The sequence below is a fragment of the Canis aureus genome, chromosome 4 (assembly GCF_053574225.1).
Source record: "Canis aureus isolate CA01 chromosome 4, VMU_Caureus_v.1.0, whole genome shotgun sequence".
Taxonomy (NCBI): Eukaryota; Metazoa; Chordata; class Mammalia; order Carnivora; family Canidae; genus Canis; species Canis aureus.
The window spans coordinates 10,271,562-10,291,126 of record NC_135614.1 but is presented as its reverse complement, the minus strand read 5'-3'; the positions used below and the strand labels follow the sequence as shown (position 1 = coordinate 10,291,126).

Here is a 19,565-nt window from a genome sequence, read left to right as displayed (position 1 = left end):
CCATCTCTAATCTGCTGGCTAATCCATTCATTGAATTTTCATTTCACTTATTGCTTTTTAATTTTAATCATTCTTTTAAAAAATACCTTCATAGTCATTTTGTATGATCTACTGTTTCTAGCTCATATCTCTTTGAGGATTTTTTTTTTCTGTCTGTTGGCTATGCTGGTTGTCACACATACTGCTTTATTTCCTCATGGGTTTTGTGATTTGTGCCATGAGCAACTTATTTCCTTGGACTGTTATCTCTGGGAATTCTTTGAGTCCTGGGCTAATGCTGAATTCTTTCAAAGACGATTCACATTTGCTTTTCACAGTAGTGTGGAGGTGCTGCCAACCTGGGACTACTTTAAATAAAATCATTTATTGGTGGTTTTTAGAAGCTAAGAGGTCATCTGAATTTAGTCTGAAAACTTGTACAATATTTTATCTATGGCTATGTATTCTGAGGGCAATGATTTTTCTTTTCCCCAGCATTAAGTCTAGACAGGTAATTTCCTTACTTTAATCATCTGCAATTAGGGTTTCTTTCTGGTTCACCTAACACTAAATATTATAGTAGCCTTTGGATTTCCAGCCTTATGTAGATATTTTGCATCAGCTTCCTTACTTGAGGTGGTCTCTAAGATTTTAATCTGGCCTCTCATACCTACTTACTTATTAAAGCAGAAGCTCAAGTTTTCCATTGTTTAACAGAAACCCTCTAAATGAAAGCTAGATCTCCACCTGCTTAACTCCTAAGGTTTGTGATTTTGCTTTGCTTTGAGTCTCTGTGGATTTCTTTTCTTTTTTTTAAGATTTTATTTATTTATTTATTTATTTATTTATTTATTTATTTGTTTATTTATTTATGAGAGACACAGAAAGGGAGAGAGGCAGAGGCACAGGCAGAGGGAGAAGCAGGCTCCATGCAGAGAGCCCGACGTGGGACTCGATCCTGGGTCTCCAGGATCAGGCCCTAGGCTGAAGGCTCCGCTAAACTGCTGAGCCACCTGGGCTGCCTGAGTCTCTGTGGATTTCTTATTTAGGTGCCATCCAACAATGCATTTAAGAGGAACAATGTAATATAGTCATTTCAATCTAAAGGGTTGGACAAGGTGCCCAAACTGGCATACTGCCAGAAACAGAAGTTTGGCTTTTGGTTTTGACAGAAACTCTTTGGTGACCCATCAACTAAACACAAACAATCCTATAATGGCCCATAGAAAACTACTCATGTTCCATCTTTCCTCCATGACAGGTCCTTTAGATGAAAATCAAAACAATAAATTACCAATTTATAATAAATCACCAAAGGTGGCATTTCTGGCATGTTGCCTGTCACAGCGAAGAATGTATTTTTCTAAGTGAGGAAAGAGTGAATCGCTCCTGCGTGAAGGTTAAGATAATCTGATACAACTCCTCTAGGTCAATGATGAACTTTTCAGGACCATTCAAAATTTTCCAAAGAGAATAATATCCAGGTTTATAATAAGTCCTCAAAGCAACACCTTAGCTGCCCAGAATAGCTCAGAGCATTTGGAAGCTTACAGTTTCTCTCTCTCCTGAGACTCAGTTTTGCAGCCATTCACAACTTCGAGAGCATGATTTATTCATCCCCCAATATTATGAGAACCAAAATGGATTGAGTTCATTTGAAATGCAGATGTGACTGCACTTTAATTACAATTGCCCCTGTGATTTTTACTGTGAAGCACAAGCCCTCAAGTGGAAATTAGAAAGATCTGGGCTACAAGAGCAATGAAATATTTTGGCCCAAGACTGAAGTGAGTTTGAAAATACACAAAAAGAAAAAGGGGAAACATCCCAGGAGCAAACTTGGCTAACATAATTTTCTCCCCTTTGATAAGTACCTTGCTTCAGACCCCGGGAAGGTATGTTCCTCATGACCACAGGTAGAGAAAGAAAAGGGGACATATTAATTATTCTGTAGACAGTGTCTTGTTCGAGAGACTAGAGGAAGCTGGTGAATATTTCTGAAGGCTTCTTAGAGGCACAAAACTAGCTACAATTCATGGAAAATGGCATTTGCTTTAGGGATAATGCCACAGCTCCTTTTTGGGAAACATGAGCTATTTAAATAAGATACCAAAGATGCAATTGCATCCTATGTCATTCTCGGCACTCACATCCACATACAGATTACATCTCACATCATACACTTGTCAGAGATCATTTCTGAGACACACACACACACCACAAACAACCAAAACCCAAACCAAAAACATCAATCGTTAGAAATAGCTTTAGGAGGGCATAATAGCACCACTTTTCCCTGGGACCTTCCATAACACGGTGATTTAAATTTTGGTTTAACCTACCAGCTGTGACAGCTTGCAGCAAACTACTTAATTTTTCTTCTTGTTAGTTTACTCTTCTACACAATGGACATAATGATATCTACATCATGTTATATTCTAAGGTTGAATGCATGTGAAAATAAAGCCTATACAAATGTCATGAGATTATCATTAAACAGAAAGCATATAAAAAAAATAAACAGGGATCCCTGGGTGGCGCAGCGGTTTGGCGCCTGCCTTTGGCCCAGGGCGTGATCCTGGAGACCCGGGATCGAATCCCACGTCGGGCTCCCGGTGCATGGAGCCTGCTTCTCCCTCTGCCTGTGTCTCTGTGCCTCTCTCTCTCTCTGTGACTATCATAAATAAATAAAAATTAAAAAAAAAAAATAAACAGAAAGCATATATATCTATATCTACATCTATATCTATATCTATATCTATATCTACCTATATCCCATGCACAGAATGAATGGGTCCACAGAAAGCCCCTCCTCCTCTTTTACTCTTGACTTTGTTGACAAATACTTTTGCCAGTTACAGTGTCCACGTTCCATCCTGACCAAGAGTGGAAGGGGAACAGCACAAATGTCTTTGCTCAGTTGGGGTATTGAATTCTGGGATGGACTGTTGCCTTTATGGCAGGGGACAGAAGCTCATTCCGATTCAGGTGGCCTTCTCCTTTAGGGGCACCCTTAATTCTAATGTTCATGTGTTGGGGAGGGATGGACATTTGTCAGCAGGGATGATGAGGAGAAGAGGCTGCCCCTGGGGAAAACTCTATGACCAACTTTGCCCAAGAAAAATCTGAATTAGCCTGTATAAGTACTGTGCACCCCGCTTTCCCGAGGGTCAGGGGACCCACCCCTACCTTATGTCTCCCTGCCTAATATATGTGACCCCAACACCTTATTACAGGTAATTAGACTGGGATGGTGGTGGGGTGGGGTGGGGTGGATGGTGCCTTTCCCAAAGGCAGGAAGCGTATAAGCTAGCCTGTGACCTATGAAATCAGGGGTATCAGACAACTCGATCCAGCTTGAATGATGGGCACTAACTGAACCCATCACATCCTCTCTCAGGGCTTCTGAATATGAGATAGACATGAAAAGCTCACTATAGACAGCAGCAGAAGCAGGAAAAGCGATGGAGGTGAAGTGATTCACCTTCGAGGGAGAGAGGAAGGGAACAGTGGAAGACTGTCATCCCCAGGGCTGCTGGCAGGCTGTGGAAGCCACTGCTGACCTGAAACAGCACATCAATTCTTGAACATTTGAAATTACTCTTCTATTCCCATGTTGTTTTCAGGAGAATTACTTCTTCAGGGAAACTGCTGTCTGATGATTGTGGTTTTTCCTTGCCTCTCAGACTGTGTGCATTCTTTAAGACCTTTAGTCATGGAAGTCCAGTTTTCCTAATAACTTTGTCACTGTGCTGTGAAAGATTGAAATTTGGAGTATGGAGGATACATGGCAGTGAAATGTGAATTACTGAGACTTGCAATGTAACAGCTTATCAACCTCTGAAGATACTGTTACCTAGTATCTTCTTAGGAAAAACTTGCCTGAAAATGTTAAGCTGGAATTTCACTAGAATGTTTAGAAAAAAAAACAACATGGCTTCTTGTATTTTGGGTACATGTGTTGAGAATTGTGTACGAATTATTCATGACGCTTGTGTATTGATCTCTGGAACAACCAACAAAATCGCAATTATGAAAGAAAAAAAAGATGTGGACAGACCCTTCACCAAAGAAGATATACAGAAGGCAAAAAAAGCATATGGAAAGATTCTCAGCATCATTTGTTGTTAGGATACTGCAAATTCAAACAACAAGGAGATACCACTACACACTGAGTAGGATAGCTAAAAATCCAGAAAAGCGATGGTACCAAATTCTAGGGAGAATGAGGAACTCCCATACATTGCTGTCTGTAGTGGGTAAGGCAAAATTCGGTAAAGCTACTTGGGGAGACACTTTGGTAGTTTTTACAAAGCTAAACGTATTTTTACCATGCAACCCACCAATCCCACTGCCAATTTACCCAACTGAGTCGACAGCTTATGTCCTACAAAAACCTGTACATGAATGTTTCTAGCATCTTTATGTGTAAGCACTAAAAACTGGAAGCAACCAAGATGTCCTTTAAGACGAATAAACAAACTGTGTTATATCTAGGCGATGGAGTATTATTCAAAGATAAAAAGAAATGAAAAGACACAGAAAAGCCATGAAAAGACACAGAGAGAACTTTAATGCATATTACTAGCTGAAAGAAGTCAGTCTGAAAGGGCTGTGTACGGGCATACCTCAACCAAGCCCCTGTGAGAGGGCGAACTTAACTGACAAATGTTATATGTGTCTGACTGTTCCACCAACTGGCTGTTCCCTCTCTCCCTCTGAGACACAAAATTGACATCAGGCCAATGAATATCCTTACGATGGCTTCTAAGTGTTCAAGTGAAAGGAAGAGTCACACATCTCTCACATTAAATCAAAAGCTCGAAATTATTAAGTTTAGTGAGGAAGGCATGTCCAAGGCTGAGATAGAACAACCTAGGCCTCTTGCACCAAACCCTTAGTCAAGTTGTCAATGCAAAGAGGTTCTTGAAGGAAATTCAAGTGCTGCTCCAGTGAGCACACAAGTGATAAGAAAGCGAAACAGCCTTATTGCTGATACAGAGACAATTCTACTGATCTAGATAGAAGATCAAACTGGCCACAGTGTTCCCTTAAACCAAAGCCTAATCCAGAGAAAGGCCCTATCTCTCTTTAATTCTGTGAAGGCTTAGAGAGGTGAGGAAGCTGTAGAAGAAAAGTTTGAAGCCAACAGAGGTTAATTGATGAGGTTTAAGGAAAATATAAGTCATCTTCATAACATAAAAGTACAAGGTGAAGCAGCAAGTACTGATGTAGAGGCTACAGCAAGCTATCCACAAGATTTAGCTGAGATCATGCATGAACGTGGCTACACCAAACAACAGATTTTCAGTGTGGACAAAACAGCCTTATATTGGAAGAAGATGCCTAAGACTTACATAGCTAGAGAGAAGTCGATGCTTGGCTTCAAAGCTTCAAAAGATAGGCTGATTCTCTTGTTGGGAGCTAATGCAGCCAGTGAATTGAAGTTGAAGCCAAAGCTCATTTATTATTCTGAAAATCCAAAGGCCCTTAAGAATTATCCCAAAACTACTCTGCCTGTGCTCTATAAATGGAACAACAAAGCCTGGATGACAGTACATCTGTTTACCACATTGTTTACTGAGGATTTTAAGCTCACTGTTGAGAACTATTGCTTGGAAAAAAGATTCCTTTCAAAACCTTACTAGTTATTGACAATGTACCTGGTAACCCAAGAGCTCTGTTGGAGATGTACAGCAGGATTAATGTTGTTTTCATGCCCATTGACACATCATTCATTTTGCAACCCATGGATTAAGTGGTCATTTTGACTTTCAAGTTTTTTTATTCAAAAAATACATTTCAGAAGGCTATAACTGCCATAAATAGTGATTACTCTGATGTATCTGGGCAAAGTAAATTGAAAACCTCTAGAAAGTCTTCACCATTCTAGATGCCATTAAGAACATTCATGACTCATGAGGAGAGGTGAAAACATCAACATTAGCGAGAGTTTGGAAGAAGTTGATTCCAATTCTCATGAGGACTTGAGGGGTTCAAGGCTTCAGTGGAGGAAGTCACTGCAGATGTGGTGGAAACAGCAAGAGAACTGGAATTAGATGTGGCTGAATGGCTGCAATTTCATGATCAAACTTTAATGGATGAAGAGTTGCTTCTTATGGATAAGCAAAGAAAGTGGCTTCTTGAGATGAAATCTACTCCTGGGGAAGATGCTGTGAAGATTGTTGAAATGACAACAAAGGATTTAGAATATTACATAAGCTTGGTCAATAAAGCGGCAGCAGGGTTGAGAGGATTGACTCGAATTTTGAAAGAAGTTCTCCTATGGGTAAAATGCTATCAAACAGCATCACATGCTACAGAGAAATTGTTCATGAAAGGAAGGGTCAAGCTATGTGGCAAACCTGATTGTTGTCTTATTTTAAGAAATGACCACAGCCACCCCAACCCTCAGCAGCCACCACGCTGATAGCACCCATCAACATCGAGGCAAAACCCTCCAGCAGGAAAAAGATTACAACTCCCCAAAAGCTCAGGTGATGGTTAGTTTTTCAGCAATAAAGTATTTTTTTAAAGATTTATTTATTTATTTTAGAGAGAGAGCACGAGCAGGAGGGACAGAGGAAAAGGGAGATGGAATCTCAAACAGACTCCCACTAAGCACAGATCTTAACATGGGGCTTGATCTCATGATCTTGAGATCATGACCTGAGCAGAAACCAAGAGTCTGATGCTTATCTGACTAAACCACCCAGGCACCCCTGTGATAAAGTATTTTTAAATTAAGGTAGGCGCACATTGTTTTTTTTTTTTTTAATTTTTATTTATTTATGATAGTCATACAGAGAGAGAGAAAGAGGCAGAGACACAGGCAGAGGGAGAAGCAGGCTCCATGCACCGGGAGCCCGATGTGGGATTCGATCCCGGGTCTCCAGGATCGCGCCCTGGGCCAAAGGCAGGCGCTAAACCGCTGCGCCACCCAGGGATCCCTGTTTTTTTTTTTTAGACATAATGCCATTTCACACTTAATAGACCACAATATAGTTAAACATAACTTTTATCTGTACTGGGAAACCAAAAGTTTATTTGCCTCAATTGTGATATTTGCTTTATTGTGATGGTCTGGGACTGAACCCACAATATCCTTGAAATGTGCCTGTATTACAGAGGGTCTCTGTTGTACTATGGTTCAACTTATGATTCTTTAACTTTACAATGACATGAAAGCGATGTATGTTCAGTAGAAACCATACTTGAAGTTTTTTTCTAAATATTTTATTTATTTGCTTATTCATGAAGACACAGAGAGAGGTAGAGACATAGGTATAGGGAGAAGGAGGCTCCCTGAGGGGAGCCCGATGTGAGACTCAATCCCAGGACCCCAGGATCATGACCTGAGCCAAAGGCAGATGCTCAACTACTGAGCCCCCCAGGTGTCCTCCTACTTGAAGTTTTGAATTTGGATTTTTTCTGAGGCTAATGATATTCAGTAGGATCCTCTCTCATGGTCCTGGGCAGTGTCAGCATCTGTAGACCCAGGCAGCCAGGTAATCATGAGGATCAATAAGCGACACACTTAAACAATTCTATACCCATATAACCATTTCGCTTTTTACTTTCAGTACAGTATTTGATGAATACTGTAGATATTCAACACTTTATTACAAAATAAGCTTTGTGTTAGATGATTTTTCCCAACTATAGGCTGATGTAAATGTTCTGAACATGTTTAAGTTAGGCTAGACTGAGCTGTGATGTTTCATACAATAGTGTATAAATGCCTTTTCAATTTACAGTATTTTCAAATAACAATGGGTGTGTTGAGACATAACCCATCATAAGCCAAGAAAGATCTGTATGTGATTTCAATTATATGACATACTGAAAAAGGTGAAACTAAGGAGGCAGTAAAAGGATCAGTGGTTGCTAGGGTTTAAGGTAGGGAGGGATGAATAGGTGAAGCACAGGGGATTTGTAGGGCAGGGAAACTATTTCTGTATAATACTATAATGATAGACACATGACATTTGTCAAAACTCACAGAACTTTATACCTCGGTGAACCTTATTGCATGCACATTTAAAAAACCATTTAGTGGCTTGGTGGATTCCAGGAAAGAATGCAAATGATCACTGTATTATAAATGTGTGAAATAAGGGTACTTGAAGGGATTGGGGAAAAGGTGCTGATCTTTGAAAACTTGGCAAATGGATGGAATCTGTAAGATAACAGCAGAGGGAACAGCATGTATACACCATACTCTAGTTGAAAAAGTTATTTTCCATAGGGGTACAGGTTAACATTTCTGATACCACTATACATGTATACTAGAATCAAACAACTAAGTGAGTGGATGGCAGATAATGGGAGCTAGGCTTCTCACTGTTGGAATGGAAAGTTACAGACTAGGAAGGGGCGGAGGCTAGATATATATTCATATATATATATCATGATATATGATAAATAAATGATATATATAGCCATATCTTTATAGAGAGCTCTACACATTTTTATATGTGTGTGTATGTGAGATCCATATATTGAGATACAGATATAGGTATCAGTCAATATACACACATATGTCACATACATTCCTTTGCCAGTGGACAGTGAAAAACAAAATGCTGATCACAATCAAAGAAGCTAAAGGATGGGGTTAAGAGAGTAGACACGAGAGGTCTAAAGGTTACTGGTTGTGGGGGGTGATGGCTTTTGCCGTTAGTCTAAATGGATAGAACTCTAGAACACCCAGCTTCCCTGAATATTTAGTACCATCCTTAGATGTATCTAGAGAACCATAAGGAGATGGACAAATTGCACCAATTCTAGTTAGATTCAGGACACAGAGAATCTATTACTTGTAAGATTATTTGAAATACATAGATTTCCTGTATGCTTTAATGAATAAATGCTAAGTCTTCTATTATATGCTAAAAAAAAAAAGTTAGAAGCAATGACACCACAGTATCAGTGAGTGCACCTAGTACCCAGACCTTGGGTTCCAATCAAAGGAAATAGAGTAGAGTAGAATAGAATAGAATAGAATAGAATAGAATAGAATGGAATAGAATAGAATGGCTGATTCTAGGACTGGGGCAGGAAATAAACAGGATGAGCCTGGAGAAGTCTGTAGTGCCAGAAAATAAGAAAGTGCTGGAAACAACAATTAACAAATGACAACACATTGATATTTATAAAGGATGAGTAAGTTGATAAATAAGAAAGAAGGGACAAATCTTTGATAAATCTTCTATGCAGAATAACTTCAAGTGAGTTATGTAGTTATTTTACCCTACAGGAGGACTAGTATAACTTCCCATTCCTTAAGTGAGAGCTGCACATTGTGAGATCCTTCCAAAGAGCAAAGTATGGAAGAAGGAAAAAAGAGCAGCTTTACAGTAGAAAAATCTGACAGGTACTACCTAAGGCAGTTGATTAAGGTCAACATCAAAGGAGTGAGTCATATTGCCAGCATTGATTCATGATATAATGTGATGAGAAAGGTACTTTACTTCTGTGGTCTTCCTCCTAAGAGCCTAGAACTCTAGTCATAAGAAAAACATCACACAGGGCAGCCGGGGTGGCTCAGCGGTTTAGTGCTGCCTTCAGCCAGGGTGTGATCCTGGAGACTGGGATTGAGTCCCATGTTGGGCTCCCTGCATGGAGCCTGCTTTTCCCTCTGCCTGTGTCTCTGCCTCTCTCTCTCTGTCTCTCATGAATAAATAAAGAAAAGAAAAAAATCACACAAATTCCAGTAGATGTGCATCCTACAATATACTTGACCGGTCCTCAAAACTGTCTAATTAATCAAAGACAAAGTCTGAGAAACTGTCACAGCCACAGCCAAGGGGAGCCTAAGGTGACCTGGTGACTAAGTGTGACACGTATACCAGATTCTTCTAATAGAAAAAGGATGTTAGATAAAAGCTAAGGAAATCTGAATAAAGAATGGACTTTTGTTAATACCAGGAGATCCATGCTGGTCCATTAATTGAAACAAATGTACCATCCTAATGTAAGATGTTAATATTAGGGAGGAACTGTGGGGTGCTAGTTCATATACTGCAATGATTTCCATGCAAATGACTGTTGACATGAAAATGAGTTTTTCCCAATGGAAGGACAATGGATTTCCTTACTGCCACACACACACACACACACACACACACACACACACACACAAAACACAGGTTTGCATCTGTTAAACAAATTCATATTAGTATTCCTTATTGTCTCCATATTTGTCTGTTTCTGGGATCTTCCTTATAATCAGTTGTACCCTATGACTGTTTCTCAGATTAAATAGTGAACAAAATAAACTCTTTGACATGTGTTCATTTTATATTGGTATGAGAATCCTGCTTATCCACTTGAAAATGTATCCTTTAATAATTCTATAATAAAGTGGTATAATATATTAAACAATGGTTTGATATAACTGAAACATAAAAGCTGTTTATGAAAGTCTTTATTTGCTAAGCTACAGAGCTTGAATGTTATTATGTTGATGATAAGAAATCACTAAAAATAGGTTTGGGGTGTGGTTGACTCAGTTGGTTGAGCAACCAATTCTTCATTTTGGCTCAGGTCATGATCTCAGGGTCATGAGATTGAGGCCCACGTTGGGCTCTGCACTCAATGTGGAGTCTGTTTGAGATCCTCTCTCTCCCTTTCCCCTCCCCCCACTCACATGCCTAGTCAATAATAAATAAATAGATAAATAAAATTGGGGGATAAAAAGGGGGGCTAGAATCCAGGTAGCAACAGGGACATATTTATGTGTTAGGTAGAGCTCTGTGTCAGCTTCACTGAGATGAAGATGAAGGAGACCGGGCTGAAGGCAGGATGACCAGCTGAGAGACTACTGTCAGCATCCAGGCAAGAGGAGATAAGGGCTGAATTTGAGCAGTTGTGCATAAAGGATGAGGAATGTTCAGCAGGATCCGGTAATTGATAGAAGGTGTGGAGGGAAAAGGTCCCAGGGAGCATCAGCTTTGTGACCTTGGCAAGCAGGCAGAACTGACATCAGAATGTGGAAGGAGCAGCGTCTTGTGGAGGAGCAGGTGATGGATGAGTCCCTTTTCAGACAGGCTTCCTGTGAGGTGGTTTGAGACTCTCCGGTGGAGATGCCCAGAAGGCAGCTCCGTAGGCTGGTCTAAAGCTTGAGGGAAAGGTCAAAGCTGGATCCAAATTTAGATGAGGGGTTGAGAGCAAACAAATGAATCTAAATGCCCAAGAGAAGGAGGAGGAGAGTGGACCAAACCGACCACCTCCCTTTAAACACTAATGTTTAAAAGGCAAGTGAAGAAAAAGGAAACGGAGGACACCAAGAAGCAATAGTCAAAGCAGTAGGAGGCAGGAAGGAGAGGATTTCCATAAGAATAGAGGGGTCAGCAAAGTCAAATGGTGCCAAAAGACAAAATCATTTATTTATTTATTTATTTATTTATTTATTTATTTATTTATTTATTTTTTAAGACAAAATAATTTAGAGAATAAATACGCCTGTGCACAGTTCTCGGATCTAAACGATATGTAGCTTGCTGAGGGACCAGAGTGCGAATGGGAGGTGAGGATCTGGAGGATCAAGAGATCTTTGGAGAAAGCTTTAACCTGAGACAAAGGATCCAGTGACAATGCGCCTAAGGACATGAAGAGGAAATAATTTATGGATGGAGAACCCACTGGAGGTAGGCAAAAGGGAATCTAATCCTCTAGGAAAAGAAAGGTCTTGGGCAGGAGGAAGGACCCTTGTAGTCTGACCTGCAGGGGATGAGGGGGCAGGGCAGGATGGACAAAGAGCAAATTTAGACCTGTTGGCTTCAACTTTCTGGATGAAGTCAGGGACAAGTTAGAGGCAGAGTCTGGATGGGTGAGGTGTGGGTGTCTCAGGAGCTTAAGGAGAGGGGAACGGCAGTTGGAGCTGTCACTGTGGACAATCAAGGGGCCTCACTGAGGATGTGCTGTACAAAGGAACAGGTCTGCATGCTCCCCAAACGTTGTCCAGCGGAGCCCAACCACTTAGCAGAAGGACAGACTTGATACACAGTCCATGGATGAGGTTCACTGGAGCAGGGGCAGCCTAAATCCTTCCTGGCCAGCTGAAATTTAGGGAAGGCTGGAAAGGAAAGGTAACTATGGCCATTGCAGAGACTCTGGGGTGGATTTGAGGGTGTCTGTCCCCCATAATAAGGATTATAGAGGGGGTGAACCTCCTTCAGAATGTGGGTTTATTTCATGAAAGAATAGAAAGAGCACCAGAGTCAGGAGGGGAGGGGGGCCCCTTCCATCAATCTGTGTAGCTTGGGGAAAAATCACTTCACCTCATCTTTAATGAGAGCGTTCTGAAGGTTCACCCCAGCAAGTGGCTTGGAATTTGCATCCAGTGGAGTATTTAGTGATGAATTGTTGGTGCCTGAGGTTCTTTCCACCATCTTTCCTATTGGACAACTCTGAAACTTCAATAGTTCTTGATCTTTCCAACATGCCCCATCCTTTATGCACCCATCCATCTAGTCCTGGCCTGGGTTAATAATCAAGCTCTGTCTACACCTGGAATACCAGATGGTGTGCGTAGGTGGTGATGGGGCAGGTGGCCAGAACACTAGTTCCCTCCACAACTGCTCCTTTTCTGCAGAGGCTGGCTTGCTTGGATCAGCCAGGTAGATGACCTTCCACAGTCTGACCAAATATTTTTGGTCAGTAAACATATTACTCCTACTGACCTCATCTGCTGTTATTTCGCCCCTTAAACATCTCTTTTTACTTAGGAATGGTAGTTAACTATACATTACATGATATTTATCAAATTAACCATTTTTAAGTATACAGTTCAGAGACATAAAGTACATACACACCATTTTGCAACCATCACCATCAACTAGCTCCAGAACTCTTTCATCTTGCAAAACTGAAATTCTGTGCCCATTGAACACTAACTCCCCCTTCCCCCTTTCTACTGCCCCTTGGCCCCCAGCATTCTGCTTTCTGTATCTAGGAATCTGACTATTCTAGGGACCTCATCTATGTGAGATTATTCAGTACTTGGACTGGCTTATTTCATGTAGCATGATGTCCTCAAAGTTCATGTTGTAGCATTTGTCAGAATTACGTTCCCTTTAAAAAAATAAAAAAGATTTTATTTATTCAGAGAAAGAGCATGAGGAGGGGGTGGGGCAGAGGGAGAGAGAATCCCAGGCAAACTCCTTGCTGGGTGCAAAGCCCAACACAGTGCTTGATCGCACCACCATCGCATGACCTGAGCCAAAATCAAGAGTTGAATGCTTAACTGACTGAGCCACCCAGGCTCCCCAAGAAATTCCTTCCTTTTTAAGATTGAATAATATTCCATTGTATGGATAGACCACATTTGTTTATCCATTGATATGTTGATGGACATTTGGGTTTCTCTGCCTTTTGACTGTGAAGAGTACTGTGATGAACTTTAAACACCTTTAAATCGACAAATATGGAATACAAGGGAGAGTAATGTAGGAGCATGAGATGTGGATAACAATGGGACAGGAGCTGCTTGCATCCCCCTGGCGTCTCAGGCCAGGCTATACCACTAATTTGGCTTGGCAGAGAACTTGCTCCCTGACTGCATGGCTGACTTCAGAGTCCAGGTGAGTGAGCTGAAGGGCAGCTCTGAGGGCAGCTCTGGCTGACACTTGTCTTACACATGTAAGAACATGTAAGAACATGTTTCTCTCTGCATTTGAAGACACTATGCAGAAATATGGGTCTCCTAATGCTTGTGCTTTCAAGCATATGCTCTTCCTTCCTGCAGAAATTTGTGTCCACAAAGGAGGCTTTGTGGACAGTATGTACTTAGGAAATTTGTCAAGTGATATAGTAAATGACTGCTATAGTCAGTGAATGACCAGGGCAACACCCTGGGAGGTTTCAGGGTATGAATGCATTAGTGTGCAAGCTGGATTCCATACTGGAGGAACCCTTAGTTGATACTTAGCAGAAGAAAAAGAAGTATCTGATGGACAATTCAGCATTCAGGTGACCCCTCTCCCAGGTACTGATATTTTCTATATGCTTACCAGCATTCACTGGAATGCTTTTTAACGAGGATCTTGAATTCACAACCCTGAGATCAAGACCTGAGCTGAAATCAAGGGTTGGACACTTAACTGACTGAGCCACCCAGGCGCCCCTGTATTTTTGATTCTTAGAATCTGAAGGGATCATAAGATGCCTCCCATGAGAAATGAATACTGAATCATCATGTGGCAAGTTGTGAGGGGCTCCCCTGCATAAGTGTACAAAGGAACTAAAATTTATGGAGTGGTTTGGAAGGTGAGAAGCAATGACTTGCTTCACAGTGACAGCTTTTTGCATGGGATGCAATTTGAGGGTAAGTTAGGGTGGGTGAGCTACCTTAGAAAGGAAACTGAGAACACAAGTTTATGTACTCAACTTGATTTTTGAGAGTTTCGAGTTGAGCTTTGTTCCAGAGGCTAGCTGTGGTCCTGCTTCAGGGTAGGGATAGCCAGGGTGGGTGGGGATGGTTGTAGGAGTCTGTTGACTTAGTGTGTCCCTTGACGTGGCTCTGTAGGTGAGTGACAAACAGATTGCAGAACATGTGTTCTCTTTCCTCCAGGCAGGCAAGTGTGTAGCCTGTGGGCTGGACCAGTATGGTCCAGGAAATGGGCAGGCAGAGGCCTGTTGGCAGCACCAGACTTCAAGGTTAGTTGATAAATGTGTTGAATTTGCATATTAATGAGGCCAGGGCCATCATCAACTAGTTTGAATGTATACATTTGGAGTAAAACATTTATAGAGCCCAAATCCTTCCAGGTGTCAAGTAGAGCGACAGTATGAGGAGAGATAGAGGAATGGCCTTTGCCCTCAGTTTGTTTAAAGATGTCATCTCATTGTGAGCCTTGGGCATTTTATAATCCATAAGTCCCTCCTATGAGCACCAAAATTATTTCAGATAGATTCAGACTTTTCTTAATACCTAGGAATCAACTATATTGAGGATGGTCTTTTTTTTTTTTTTTTTTTTTTTTAAAGATTTTTAAATTCATTTAATCATGAAAGACAGAGAGAGAGGCAGAGACACAGGCAGAGGGAGAAGCAGGCTCCATGTGTGGACTCAATCCCGGGTCTCCAGGATCACACCCTGGGCTGAAGGCAACGCTAAACCACTGAACCACCCAGGGATTCCCTGAAGATGGTCTTATATCAATGGTTCAGACATGATAATAATTCCAGCCAATATTTGCTATCCACTCACTTCTCTCTATCCTGTCACTACTAGCCCGGTGCCACATACACTAAAAACTGATGCCTGAATGATCTTCTACAAAAGAAATCTGGGGGCACCTGGGTGGCTCATTTGGTTAAGCATCTGACTCCTGATTTTGGCTCAGGTCATTATCTCAGGGTCCTGAGATCAAGCCTCGTGTCGTCGGGCTCCCTGCTGGGTGTGGAGCCTGCTTAAGATTCCCTCTCCCTCTGCCCCTCCCTACTTCTACAAACAAACAAACAAACAAACAAACAAACAAAATAAAAAAGAATATCTGATTGTGTTTGTGTGCCTCTGCTCTTAAAGCCTTTCATCAACTTTTCACTGCTCAGAAGATAAAGACAAGTCCCTTGACATGGTTGGTGAGGCCTTGCATGGTCTAGCCCCACCCCCTCTCCAGCCTCACTGCCCTGCTGGGTCCCTTCACCCTGCCTTTCAGGCTCCTGTATTTGCCAAGCTCTCCTCTGCCACAGGGACATTGCACATGCTGTATATCCTGTCTGGAATGACCATCCTGTTTTTATCTAGTTAATTCTTACTCACAATGACTCATAGGTCACTTGCTTAAGGAAGCTTTTTCTGATATCTCTGACCAGTTTAAATGTTCCCATTATGGACTCTGATAGAACCATGAGCACTTGCATTTAGAAACGGTTGCGATTTTGTATTTATTTAAATAAATTTTTATTGGTATTTGTCTCTCTTCCAAACTGTTAGCTCCTTCAGAGCAGAAATAATATTGCTTTTGCTCATCATTGTATCTCAATGCCTGGTATTCATTCAAGCACCTATAATGAGCGAGGCACTGTTCTGGTGCTAGAGATGCCAGAATGAGCAAAATGAAGGTCCCTTTCCCCATAAACAGTGCTTTTAAAGCACATATTAGTCTACTAATATTAATTTAATGGAATTAGTCAATATTTACTATGTGCTAGGCACTTGCTAAGAGTTTTTCATGAATTACTTCATTTAATCCTCTCAAAATCTTTTACTTTATTCTCTTCTTTCAGATCTTATAATCAGAAGCCTGAATTTCTCAAGTTCCTCATTTCAGAGCATATTATCACTAGAGGTCTGCTGGATGCTTCCTTGGTCCACTTTTATCCCTTATTCCCCACTCTTAAAATGCACCCTTCTACCTCGGAAAGAATTCTGGTGTATATTTGTTTCGATATATTTTTCAAAAATGAGGTTTGTTGTTTGATGCATTTTTATTGATGTTTGATGAGTTTTTAATTTACATAAATGTTTTTGTGTTACATATTTCTTTTTCTGAACCCAATGGCATAGTTCTTAAGATCCATCTATATTGTTATGTATGTATCTGATTCACCACTTCTTTTTTTTTTTAAGATTTTATTTATTTATTCATGAGAGACAAAGAGAGAGAGAGAGAGAGACAGAAACACACACAGAGGAAGAAGCAAGCTTCCTGCAGGGAGCCAGATGAGGGATTCGATCCCGGGACTCCAGGATCACACCCTGAGCCAAAGGCAGACACTCAACCTCTGAGCCACCCAGGCATCCGTGGTTCACCATTTCTAATTGTTGTGTGATACATCATAAAAGGCATTTAATACACTATACCTTTCCAGTTTCCTAGAGATGAACAACCACATTTCCATCAACATAATAAATTTGTACAATGAACACAATCATACAGTTCTTCTCATACATGTAGAGACAAAATTACACACCTAATGAGGGGCAGAACAAAAAGTTTCAAGGAGCTACAATTTCTCACTGTGTAATACTGCCTAGAATTGGCATGAATACCAACAATCAGGTAATTATTATGTACTAATTGGGGAAATGTAAAGATAAACTTTCTAAAACATAAAATGGTACCAAATGAATATGCTTAAGAGGGAAGGAATTAGAATGTTTTAACTATGCCTAAAACCAAAAAACAAAGGGGAGAAAATATTATTCAAGTAGACGTGGCACGAGATCTTTAGTATTCAAGCAGGAAATCCAGAATGTTCTTCAATTCCAATGGAAGCCTCTTCCACAGGTCTACTTTTAATGGACACAAAGAACAGCATAAAGGGCATTATATCTGGCCATAGCCCAAACTAGACAGGTTGGCTGCATTCTGGACATGCAATGATAAAATGGAGATTCATGCAGAGAATTGCACTTGATGACAGCTGAAATTCTTTACGACTTTAAGATGTCCTTGTTTGACTTGTGACTCTATATGCTGACTATTTCACTCAATATTGTTAACAGAGACTAGAGACACAGTTGCTGCTCTCCAAGTCTAGTTAGGAGAAGGCAATAAACACATAGTTGAATATGACAGGATCTTTGCACTGTGGGTTTCATTATAGAACCCACACAGACTTTTATCATAACACAGAAATGAGATTACTAAATCAGGCCAGGAAAAGAGAGAGGGGCTTCCTACAGAGAGTGATGCTCAGAATGAGGGGTGACAGGTACATAAAGCCATGCCCTATGTCTGGAACTGCACATGCCAAAGTACGCAGATGAAGTAATAAATGATTTTATTTTATTGAACAATAAAACAATACTCTTTACAATAGCATTAAAAAGTCAAATATCTAAGAGTGTAAATTCACTCCTATATATTCAATAAATTTCATAAAATTATGAAAGATGTGCACAAATTTTACCCTGCCACTAAAGAGGGCACATAATGACATGAGCACTGGATGTTATACTATATGTTGGCAAATTGAATTTAAATAAAATATTTTTAAAAAGAATTTTGCACTGGAAACTGTAAGCATTTTTGAGAGGAATTAAAGAAGATATAAACAAGTGGAGAAATACACCATATTCATGGATTGGAAGGATCAATGTCTTAAAATGTTTATCTGCTTTAAATTAATCTAATAGTTCCAAAGGAATGCCTACCAAAATTAACAGCAAGTTTTTGGGGGAATAAATAGAAAATCTAATTCTAAAGCTTTTATGGAAATTCAGAGCACCTAGAAGTGCCAAAATTATCTTGATGTAGAAAAGTGTTAAAGAACTTACATTACATGATTCCAAGTCTTTCTATAAACACAATAATCAAGTCAATGTGGTATTGTGTAGGGGTAAAAGCATAGGTCAATAGAAGACAAGAAATAGACCCCTACTTTTACAGTCAACTTATTTTTAGACAAGGGTGTCAAAATAATTCAATGGTGACAGGAAAATCTTTCAACAAATAGTGCTAGAAATACTGAATATTTTCATTGGGGAAAAATAGTAATGTCAACTCCTGTCTCACAGCACAAATAAAGTAATTTGAGATGAATCAAAAGCCTGTATGAAAAAAAAATTATAAATCTTCTAGAAGAAAATATAAGAGAAATTCTTTGCAACTTTCACTTAGATACAGATTGTTGAAACAAGACATAAAAAGGACAAATCATGACAAAAATAACTGATAAATTGGACTTCATCAAAATTAAAAGTTTTTGGTCATCAATGTTACCATTAAGAAAATGAGCAGACAAAGCACAGATAGGGAAAAACTATTTGCAGAACATATATCTGATAAATACTTACATCCAGAACATAGTATTAATAAATTAATAAGAAGATAAACTATCAATTTTTTTAATGGACAAAATACTTGGACAGCCACTTCACAAAAGACAATATGCAAGGGGCCAGTAAGTACATGAAAATATACTCACATCATTAATTGTTAGAAAAATGCAAGTTAAAACCACAATAAGACACTATGACACACCTACCCAGAACAGTAAAATAAAAAAAAAAAAATACCAAATGTCAGCGGGGATGTAGATAGAAGAGTCAAAAGACACGTGCAGTTTGGAGAACCATCTGGCAGGCTCTAGTAAAGATGACCATACAGCTACTCCATGGCCCTGCAGTTCCAATTCTAGGCATTTGCCCAAGAGAAATAAATGATTGTTCACCAAAAGACTAGCATAAAAATATTATCTTTTTTTTGCATGAAAATATTCTTAAGAGCCTTCTTCATAATAATCTCAAACTGAAAACAGCTCAAAGGTCCATCAACAGAAAAGTGGATTTTAAAATAGTGGCATAGTGCTCACTTCAGCGGCGGATATACTAAGATTGGAATGATATAGAGAAGATTAGCATGGCCCCAGTACAAGGATGATGTGCAAATTTGTGAAGCATTCCATATTTTTTTGATAAAGAAAATGTGTACACACACACACATACATACATAGAGGATTATTACTCAGCCATCAAAAAGAATGAAATCGGGCAGCCCAGGTGGCTCAGCGGTTTAGCGCCGCCTTCAGCCCAGGGCCTGATCCTGGAGACCCAGGATCGGGTCCCATGTGGGGCTCCCTGCATGGGGCCTGCTCCCTCTGCCTGTGTCTCTGCCTCTCTCTCTCTCTCT

General features: G+C 40.1%; 1 long non-coding RNA gene and 1 other non-coding gene across 3 annotated transcripts; both read left to right on the top strand.

Moving 5' to 3' along the window:
- Positions 1 to 9,022: 9,022 nt before the first annotated feature.
- Positions 9,023 to 16,390, top strand: LOC144311783 (uncharacterized). 2 transcript variants are annotated; one of them, XR_013377307.1, is made up of 4 exons: positions 9,023 to 9,144; positions 9,223 to 9,355; positions 11,419 to 11,630; positions 16,216 to 16,390. It is a non-coding gene; the product is annotated as an uncharacterized LOC144311783 (long non-coding RNA). The 2 variants fall into 2 exon arrangements; XR_013377306.1 differs by lacking the exon at positions 9,223 to 9,355.
- A 2,854-nt stretch (positions 16,391 to 19,244) lies between these two features.
- LOC144313146 (U6 spliceosomal RNA) lies at positions 19,245 to 19,347 on the top strand. Its single transcript, XR_013378872.1, has one exon. It is a non-coding gene; the product is annotated as a U6 spliceosomal RNA (small nuclear RNA).
- Positions 19,348 to 19,565: the final 218 nt, after the last annotated feature.